The sequence below is a fragment of the Protopterus annectens genome, chromosome 3.part0 (genome assembly GCF_019279795.1).
Source record: "Protopterus annectens isolate FY-2018-M chromosome 3.part0, PAN1.0, whole genome shotgun sequence".
Taxonomy (NCBI): Eukaryota; Metazoa; Chordata; order Ceratodontiformes; family Protopteridae; genus Protopterus; species Protopterus annectens.
This window is the reverse complement of record NC_056731.1, coordinates 1,897,170,208-1,897,179,951: the sequence shown is the minus strand read 5'-3', so window position 1 is coordinate 1,897,179,951 and position 9,744 is coordinate 1,897,170,208. Positions and strand designations below refer to the sequence as shown.

General features: G+C 40.9%; 1 protein-coding gene across 1 annotated transcript in view; it reads left to right on the top strand.

Annotated features, from left to right (window-relative positions):
- SLC9C1 (solute carrier family 9 member C1) overlaps nt 1–9,744 on the top strand; it is a 3,253,894-nt gene that overhangs the window by 1,679,613 nt on the left and 1,564,537 nt on the right. The window lies entirely within an intron of this gene.

Sequence of the window (9,744 nt, the reverse complement as noted above, 5' to 3'; positions counted from 1 at the left end):
TGCCCAAGGTTAAAAACTGACAAATTTTGTTTTGACAGCCATCAGTAGTACAATTAAAGCTGGCATTGTTGTGCTTTCATCAGCAGTCTGGATAGTACTGAGTGAAGAAATGCAAGGTGTTACATTTCTATCTCTATGGCATAATGTGTAAATATATTGAGCTTAAAGAAACAGTACTGATGTAGTAGGGTTTGAAACCTGTTCACTGATCATTTTATCAGGGAGGTCATACTAAATCTTGACACTTATTTTGCTGTATGAATGCACTGATGTATCAAGTAAGGTCAGTATTTACTGAAAGTAGCTGACAGATAAGTCATTTGAACTGATGTCAGTATTAAGTGTGTGTCCTGTGTGAACAATTAAACTATTTCTTCTGTTCCCTGTGCCCTTCTCCATTCCCATTGCATTAGCTAAAATCCTGATATTGTGAGACATACATGATAGTATTGATGTGACAAAGAGATGTGAGAAGGCTGAATGTATCAGTGTAATGCAGAAGTTGCATCTGCTCATTGCTAGCTATGCACTGTGATTCATTTAATGTCCCTTCAGATTGTTATCCCCAAATGTTATGTGACTGCTTCTGATAAATATTGCCTTTTGCATTTGTATGCTGCTAGGCAGTGAGCATGTACTTTCATGGCTTAAGGAAAAAAGGGAAAAAATTAGTTTAGGCTGCCTTATGTAGTGCACACAAGTTTGGCAACATTGTGTGGCTGGCAGCACTCTGGATAGTACTCAGTGAAGAAAATACAGCTGTTTGGTAACATTCTCAGTGGCATAAGTATAAGTGCAGTGAGTTTAGAGAAAAAGTACAGCTAATTTAAATCCATTCAAATCCACTCAAATTACAGTTTTAGCAAGGGTGGTCTGAATACATATTTAATCACATTTTGTGATAATATTATGTTCTTTAAAAATCAGATATTGCCAGTATTGCTAATAACATGTGAGTTGTGTATCTGTTTTCACATTATTGGTAATTAACTACAAGTCCAATAATATGTCCCACAAAGTAAATTTCTGATTTTACAATGAGATGTGAGAAAGATGAATGCATCACTTGAATGCACTTCTTGCTAGTATACCCATCAATTGCATTTAAATTGCTGTCAGCTTTTTGCTGTATGATATATTTTTTCTAATGCCTTTTCCATTTGCTCTCCACTCAACAGCACACAAGAACAGTTCACTGCCTAGGAAAAAATTAAACATTTAATTTAGGCTGCCTTGTGTAGCACAAACAAGCCTGTAAATGGTGTGCTTTCCTCAGTCCTCAATACTCTGGATAGTACCGAGAGGAGAAATTCCACCTATCACATACCTACCTCTGTAAGGTGTAAGTGCATTGAGAAATAACACAGCTGATTAAGGGCTTGAATCCAGCTACAAGATGCACCTGATGTCCTTTTCATTCTTCCCCACTGATGGGTCTCGGATCTGATATCATATCTGACTCGGCTGCATTTCCTAGACTTCTGGATCTGAGTCTCAAGCTTCTCCCTCTTCCCATAATGCACAGTGGTGGCTGGTGACTTCAAATTGAAGGGGGGCTGCAGGAGACAGCTGAATGGGTGAGGCCAATGGGGGGAGCCAACTAGAAAGGAGCGGAGCTATACTCAAAACCACAAAAACTGGGACTTTATTTAAATATGCTGCCCTGGGTGCCAAACCATCATTATGAGTGTCTAATCAAAACAAAATGAAGTGGAGAAGAAAAAAAATATTTCAATACATTGGCTACATGACAGCTTACTTAATATCTAGATGGAAACAAAAAGGTTGCAAGGCATGAAAAAATAAATTACTTTTTAAATACATTACTGGAATGCCAGTCAATGTCAAGTATAAAAAAACAAGCAGCACTCAACTCAAACAACTTCTCCTTGCACTGCAGTACTAATTATAATTTATATTCAGCTTTATAAATGTACTGAGTAACATGCTGAAAGTAGCAATCTCTGTGATACCCCCACTTATAAAAATGTTTCTTATCCAAAAAAGACCTAATGCCTGACAACTATCTACTTGTTTCATGGTGAAATCGTGATCAAAGTAAAAAATGAACAGCAAACAAGAAACAAGCTCAAGGTAAATTGCTTAAAGGATTACTGCACAGGTTATGGACCACACATGATAAATTGACATTCTGTTTAGTTTACGGGTAAAGCCAGCAAGGATGACTGCAAGCCTCCAACAAATGTAATGAGCTTCTGAAAATACTGTAATCTTGTCCTTTATTACAAATACTGTCATATGCATTTCAACAGCTAAGGCTTATACGTTATCTAGTTACGTAAATATTCTCTGCATGGCAACAACAAAAAGGCTTTCAATGTTGGTAATTCTTTAACAGTATGCTTATTAAAGCTTACTTGCATTTTACAATCTCAGACAAGCTTACCTGATGGTCATTAAAGCATTGCTACTTAAACACAGAGCAACAGGCATTGCAACAACATGCATTTTCTGAATAAGAAGCATAAATCAACAGTATAAAAATATGACAGAAAACCAGAACATTCTGCAAAATCAAGGACAGATGAAAAGCCACTGTAGTACGTGTGTCTACTTTGGATGGGGAGATACTCTGCGCACTTACACTGCATAACTGCTTCTTGCCGTGCTCGGACACATCCAGAGTCACTACATGGGGGAGTGGGGTACAACAAGTATGTTACAATTTGAAATGAGTCTGACTAACGGTGATGGCCCTGACACATTTGTCATACCTCTCTACCTCAGAGCAAGAAATCTTGACAAACCCATAAATAGAAGTGGAACAAAGGCCCAAAAATAACGTCCCTTTTTAAATATTGCTCTTATAAACTTAGAAAGATATTAGAATAGTAGGTCTTGCATTAATATGTATTTTCTGAAGGGTATGAAATCTGAAATTCAAATGTCTGTCATTATTTTCTAACTTCAGTCTTTAATGATTTGCCACTAATTTGCCAGAAAACTGCAATTTTATGAAAAACGGACCAAAAATGCGATGCAAAAATATAAAATAGCCACACAATACAGCTGGGAACCTGTCAAAGAAGGGACTTTTTTAATATTAGTACTGTTAAGTTGAGCAGCTGACACAATAAGAGAATCTACATGTATTTCTGAAATAAAAGTAATCTATAACGCTGCCTGCTCTGTCCCATGATGTCCCCCCTTTCCCAGCTTGTTCTGCGTCACAGACAGTTTTAAAGCAGCACTTGCTGTCTGATCCCAAGCCATATCCTTTGCAGTTGCATCCTCTCTGATTTTTTCCCTTTAAATATTAACTGTCTTTATCTTCTTTTCTTCTTGCATAAAATGTTCAACACGTTATGGTTCAAAAAGCCTTACGTAGATTAAGCTATGCAGAGTTTAGTTAGTAATGGCTGTACACCAACTCTTGTCAGTGCCAATAGGTTCAGGAAACAGAAGCAACAAAGGATCAAAAATGGCAAAGAAAGCAATAATAAAATAACAGGAATGGGAAAAAAATACTGCAGAAAGGGAAAACTCATGTTACACCCAGCAAACCAAGTAATTAAATAGCACGAGAAGGAATCAGCAATGAAGACAGAGAGAACTGGAGTCAAAAACATTAAAGGCAGGAAGCAAAAGTATACAAGTATTAAGAAGCACTGCTCTGTCTGCATAATGCAGCGATTTCACAAAAGTTCATGCACTTGAAAAACAATAGGAAGCCAGTCCAGTCAGTAATACCTGAAAACTGAATTAAATTTCAGAGCTACTTCAGGGAAAGTATATTTGAAGGGTAGCTAGGGAAATGTCTGTACTGCAAGGATTTCCTGATGAAAATACAAAAAATAAATAAATAAATAATCACTCATAACTCCACCAAAGAGGAACTACCAAATATATATTGGGGATTAGTAGAAAAAAACTCTGAAAATAGCACAACACACAGTGTTCTTAAAACACAGCAAAATACTTAAATATAACAGATAATTCATAGAGACATTGATTTACTGCTTGCCAAAAAAAAAAATTCACTTTCATTAGGTGAAATCCAGAAATTATACCCATGATTTTTAAGTATAATTTCCAGCTATTAATGGGATTTCATTATCATTTTCTTGTGCAGCTAGCTATGCACAGTTCTGACCACACGCACGGCAATACAATATACAGGCTGACATCAGATTCATCTATCTTTTCACTGCTGCGTTCGAGTATGGTAAAAAAATTATATGACATCTGTTATCTGTACACAGAGCCAAGTCCGGCACCTACCTGACTTTAATAATTTTTACTTCACTTGTAAAAAGTGGCTGTCCATCTTCTTTCTTCCTCTCTGTGACTCCAATTCAAGCCAGCAAGGCAAAGGGCAGAAGCAAGCTGGAAAAAAAACAAAGCTAAGGTATAAAGGAACTTCAGTTAGTCAACTTTCACCAATGATAGTCCATAGCAGTAACACAAGTAAATCCAAGTAAGTACTGTGCTACAGACTACTACTGATTGTTTCTCACTCTCTTTTTTGAGAAGAGAGCGAGAACCAATCAGTAGCAATCCAGCCATCCACGTCACGTACGTGACTGTGGACGTGGCAGTCCGAACCCCCTTCTATTTACTGTGCAATTAAAAAACCACATAGATGTCTGGGCATCACACTGATGCCTTCTCTCATATCTGGACTGTCGGTAAAGTAGTCTAGAGTTACAGAAATGGTCAGACTCCTTCGCTAATTTAAATAAATAAATAAATAAAAAATCCAGAACTTGACGCGCATGGGCAGTTTGAGTTCCAGGACTTTGCGAGTCGGTCAACAAAATATTTTATAATTATACATGGTTTCTTTTTTTTTTTTTATTCAAGAATCTTTTTGCTGGGAGGGCTGCATTTTGCTAAGAGGGCTGCAGTCCTGCAGTCCGATGGCACGAACTGCCACTGATAATGCATCATACCTTCCCTAACTCCTCAGATCTCATTTGCTGCCATTGCATCCAGACATGGTTTCTGAGTCTCTAGTGGGTTGTTGTGAGTTAAATCAAATTTAACTTTGAATTCTATTTGCTGTTATGTTATTTTTTCTATCCTCCCTCCTTTATAGTCAACCAAAGGCATTAGAGACTGCTGCCTTTTTCAACTTTTTCTACTTTTCTCTCTGTACCATTGGCACTTTCCTTTTCTCTTTTCAACTTTGTAAAAAAAAAAAAAGAAGCCATAATAGTTATTTAACCTTCTCTTTATTAATTTTAAAGTTTAACTTTGTTGCTTAGTGTGTGTGTGTGTGTGTGTGTGTGTGTGTGTGTGTGTGTGTGTGTGCAAGCGCACGGGCTTGCTCGTGTGTGTATTTGTGTTTGTGTGAGGGCATATTTCCTTTTTTCCCTTGGGTAAATGATTGGCATGTGTTAAAAGATGTCGGACAAACCAACAGGCTTCAAGAGATGCACTTCTTGTGGGCGTAAGATACCTAATTTGAATGCCCACAAGAAGTGCATATATTGTTTAGGGCCAGGTCATTTAAATGTGGATTGTGCAATCTGCACATCCTTTAATCCCCAGGCCTTGTCTGACAGAAGAAATAAGCTTATTTTGAAGGGCCTTCTGACAGCATCATCGCCTTTTTCTGGGGCTCAAACCCCCCTCAAAGCATGGCAAATCTAAGGAACAAACAAGGTAAGCCCTTTCTGCTTGTCCAGGGGCCTCATCAGAGCCATGCTAGAAGAGACAAAAAGTCTCATATCTGACCCTTTTGGCTCCAACTCTGACCAAGCTACCCTCAGATCACAGAGCTCCCCCTGATCCTAAGACATTATCAGACCCAACTGTGTCAGATCCAAGCAAAATTAGACAATGTTGGATCCTAGGACCTCATCAGATCCAATAAAAACTGTGCTTATCTCTGGATCTCCTGTTCCAAGAACCTCTGCCTTGGATCCTAAGGCATTAGATCTGGTGGTTAGGAGCTGTACCCCAGTTTACCATCTGAAACCAATGACTCCAGCTCCTCCTTCAAAGATTCTTCAATCTACAACTTCATCCAGACCCGCCTCCTCAGCTTCCTTGTCTAGGTCTTCTCGAAGTCTCACAGAGGGCAGTATGGACAGGATGATGCAGACGTTTCTCAGGGTTCAATTCAGATGGGGGTCTTGCCATCTCTGTCCCATCTTGGATCCATGAGTGCTCCATCATATACTTTGCAGACTCCTTCTCCAATCCACCCCTTGGCTTCGGAACCCCAGGATGCAGGATACCCGAGAGAGTCAGTGTCAGATCTGAAGAAGTCCCCTTCCTTAACTCCATCTGTGCCCCTAACCAGCTGTTTTCCAATTCTATCAGATAAGAATGGTTCTCAATCCAAGATGTCTGAGCTGGCTGTAGGGGTTGCCTTTGGCATTGACTTTGGGTCTGATTCTGTCTGAGGCCACAGATACTTGGTTGGCTTGGCTGTTTCTCCTCTGCTGACTTCAGCTCTGAGAGAGAATAAGAATTTCCCCTTGTCTGTCTGCCTTCCAGGTTGCAGAAAGGCCCTTCTCTAGGATCAGAGAACCATCTCCTCACATCCAGGATCACCCTGTCCTTCTTCACATCTGAGCACTGAGCTCATCACTCCTGCCATAGGTCAACCTGCCCCGAGAAGCCTCCAGACTGCTTCCCCCAGGCAATCCCCCCTTCTTCGGATACCTCCCTGGAACACCCCATGGAGGAGGTCTCTCGAAAGGAAAAGTGTAAGAGGAGGCACATAGACTCTCCTATGGAGTCCCTCACTGAGAACACTAATTTTGATGAGGGAGAAGGATCTCCTTGATCACCATCTGAAGATGTCTCCTTTGAAGCCATCCTAGATCTCCTAAAGCAGAAAGTTGGCTGGTAATCCCAACCTCCTTATGAGGAGCCAGTGTTCCTGGAGGCTTTTTGAGTGGGACTATCTACGTCTTGGGTGACCCCCTCCCTGGCAGACAAGCTCATAGAGTGAGTTTCCTGCTGGGCTTGGAAGGAGATGAACATGGTCAAGCCTATTCCTAAACACATTGACAGGTTTCTCAGTCCACCCTCTGACCATCTACACTGGAGCAAATGCATCCCCAAACATTGTTGTGTCAGCAGCCACAAAAAAGGAGCTAGCTGAACCGAGCTCCACTGTTCCTCCAATGGACAAGGAGTCCAGGGTGATGGACAGACATGAAAAGCATGTTTATACCTCAGCAACTTTTGCACTGAGGTCATTAAACTATTTGGCACACGTCGCTCAATTGCAGATAGGCCTGGTTAAAAATCTAACCAACACTCTTGCTGAGACCATGTCGGAAGAGGACTTGAAGAAACTGGCAACTCTGTCTTCCCTTGCCAATTCCTCAATGAGATTGATTTTTCATACCATGGAAGGCACCTCACGAGCAGCTGGTGCAGGCATACCCATTAGGAGACATGCCTAGATGTGGCTTTGCAACTTCACAGAGCCCTTCATGGCATCTTTCATTAATGCCCCTTTGATTTTCCTCCCTGTTTGGACCATCATTGAAAGATACGCTTACCTGCAATGAGCAAAAAGAAAAGACCTTATCTGCTATGGAGATTGGGTTTTGTACCCCTCAGAGGACCTTTTCTAGAAACCAGAGCGGTGGTAAGAAGACTTGGTTCAGGAAGTCTCAAGGACCTTTCCAAGACCCGCATGGTGATACTGCCTTCAGAAGCATAGGGGAGGTTTCAATGGTAGGCAACACTCCAGAGGTAGAGGGGAGGTCAGCAAAATCAGGGCTTCAGGGAAACTTTCTCCAATAAGCCCTATCAGTGCTCCTGAAGGGTTGCCTGACTGTCCATCTCTGGAGGCAGTCAGGGGTCATTTATTTCTGCACCTAGACACCTGTACAGATATAACAACACCTGGGTGCTAAGCATAATATTCAGAGGTTACTACATTCCCTTTTCCCCTTCTCCAAATCCTGGGAGGATACTCCCTTACTTTCCACCCAGTCAGAGGTAGTACACAAATCTAGAAGTTCAGAAACTTTTACAAAACAGAGTCATCCAAGCGGTCCCAACTGAACAGATAGGATTCAGAACCTATTCACGCTTCTTTTTGATGCCAAAGAAAACAGGGGACCTAAGACCAATTCTGGATCACAGAAATCTAGATCACTATGTCAAGAAGTCAAAGTTCCAGATGGTTATTGTCCAGTCCATTTTGCCGCTTCTATGCAAGGGCGACTGGATGTGATCCATAGATCGCAAGAATGTGTACTATCATATCAAAATAGACAGATGCAACAGGAGACATCTGAACTTTCTGCTGGGAGCCAATCATTACCAGTTCAGAGCACTACCTTTTGGACTCACCGCAGCCACCCCGGGTATTTAGCAAATGTATGGCAGCTGTAGCAGTTCATCTGAGGCTGAAATTATTCCAGGTGTTTCCATATCCAGGCGATTGGCTGCTTACCACACCAAGGAGGCATGAACTACTACAAGCAGGGATTACTTGCTTCAGATCTCTGATTCCCTTGGCATTACAATAAACCTGACAAAATCAAACCTGATTCCAGTTCAGAATATAGAGTTCATAGGAGTGAAGCTGAACACTGCTACTCAAGTGAAATCTCTGTCTCTACATCACATAATTTTATTTATTTTATTTATTTTACATTTGTTGACCGGGCTAGTCTAGCTGGATACATGTCCTTTTTCAGTAGAGGCCCGGGGAGAAAAGCTCCCACATTTAACAGTAGTATCACTAAACAATTAGGTACAATAAACTACATTAATGTAATAATACATGGATAAATAACATTTTAAATATCCAAGCTGATAGTTTGGTAGGGATTTTATAAGATGATCAAATGATATAGATACATGTGGAGGATAGAAAAGTACTAGGTAAAGCTTGAGAGCTTACTCTCTTTACTAGGTAAAGCTTAATATCCTTGAGACAATAAGTTCAGGACTTATATCTTCCTCCAGCCTGCCAGTAAGATTGATACTCAGAGTGCTGGGGTTTATGTCAGCTGCCATCATCCTGCTTCCCTTGGCAAGATTTTTTTATGTGAGTTCTACAATGGAGCCTGGTTGTTCAGTGGTCCATTCTTTACCAAATGCTATCTGTTCCCATCAGACTAATTTCAACCTGCAGACATTATCTTCAATGGTGGATGCAGCCAGATGACATATATCTGAACAGATTGTTTGCTCTCCTTCCTCCAATAGCCACAATTACCATGGATGCTTCTCAGCTGGGGTGGGAGGGCATTACAAGGGAAAGATGGTCCAAGGCACTATTCCTTCTCTGAGACCAAGTTGCATATCAGTGTCCTTGATATGAGAGCAGTCCTTCTAACACTGCAAGCATTTCAGGACATTCTCCCTCTGGGGACTGTTGCTATACATACCAACAACATGTCAGTGGTCTGGTACATCAACAAACAAGGAGGAACCTGATCCTACCTCTTATATAGAGAGGCCATGAGAGTTTGGGAATGGGTGATTTCTTCAAGTTGCTTTCTAATTGCAACCCATATTCTGGGGAAAACCAGCACATTGGCAGACAGAATCAACAGGTCCATTCTGACTCCTCACAAGTGGCATCACCAACAATCAGTAGTGAACAAGATTTTCAGCCACTGGGGCCAGCTTTGTTGTGATCTTTTTATCTCTCTCCTAAATAACAAATGCACCAACATTACTTCACTGTGACCCCCCCCCCCAGAGAGGGAGACACCGAGGGATGCTCTAGTCCACGACTGGCCCCTGGGTCTTCTTTATGTTTATTCCCCTATACCCTTGACCCTGAAATTTCTA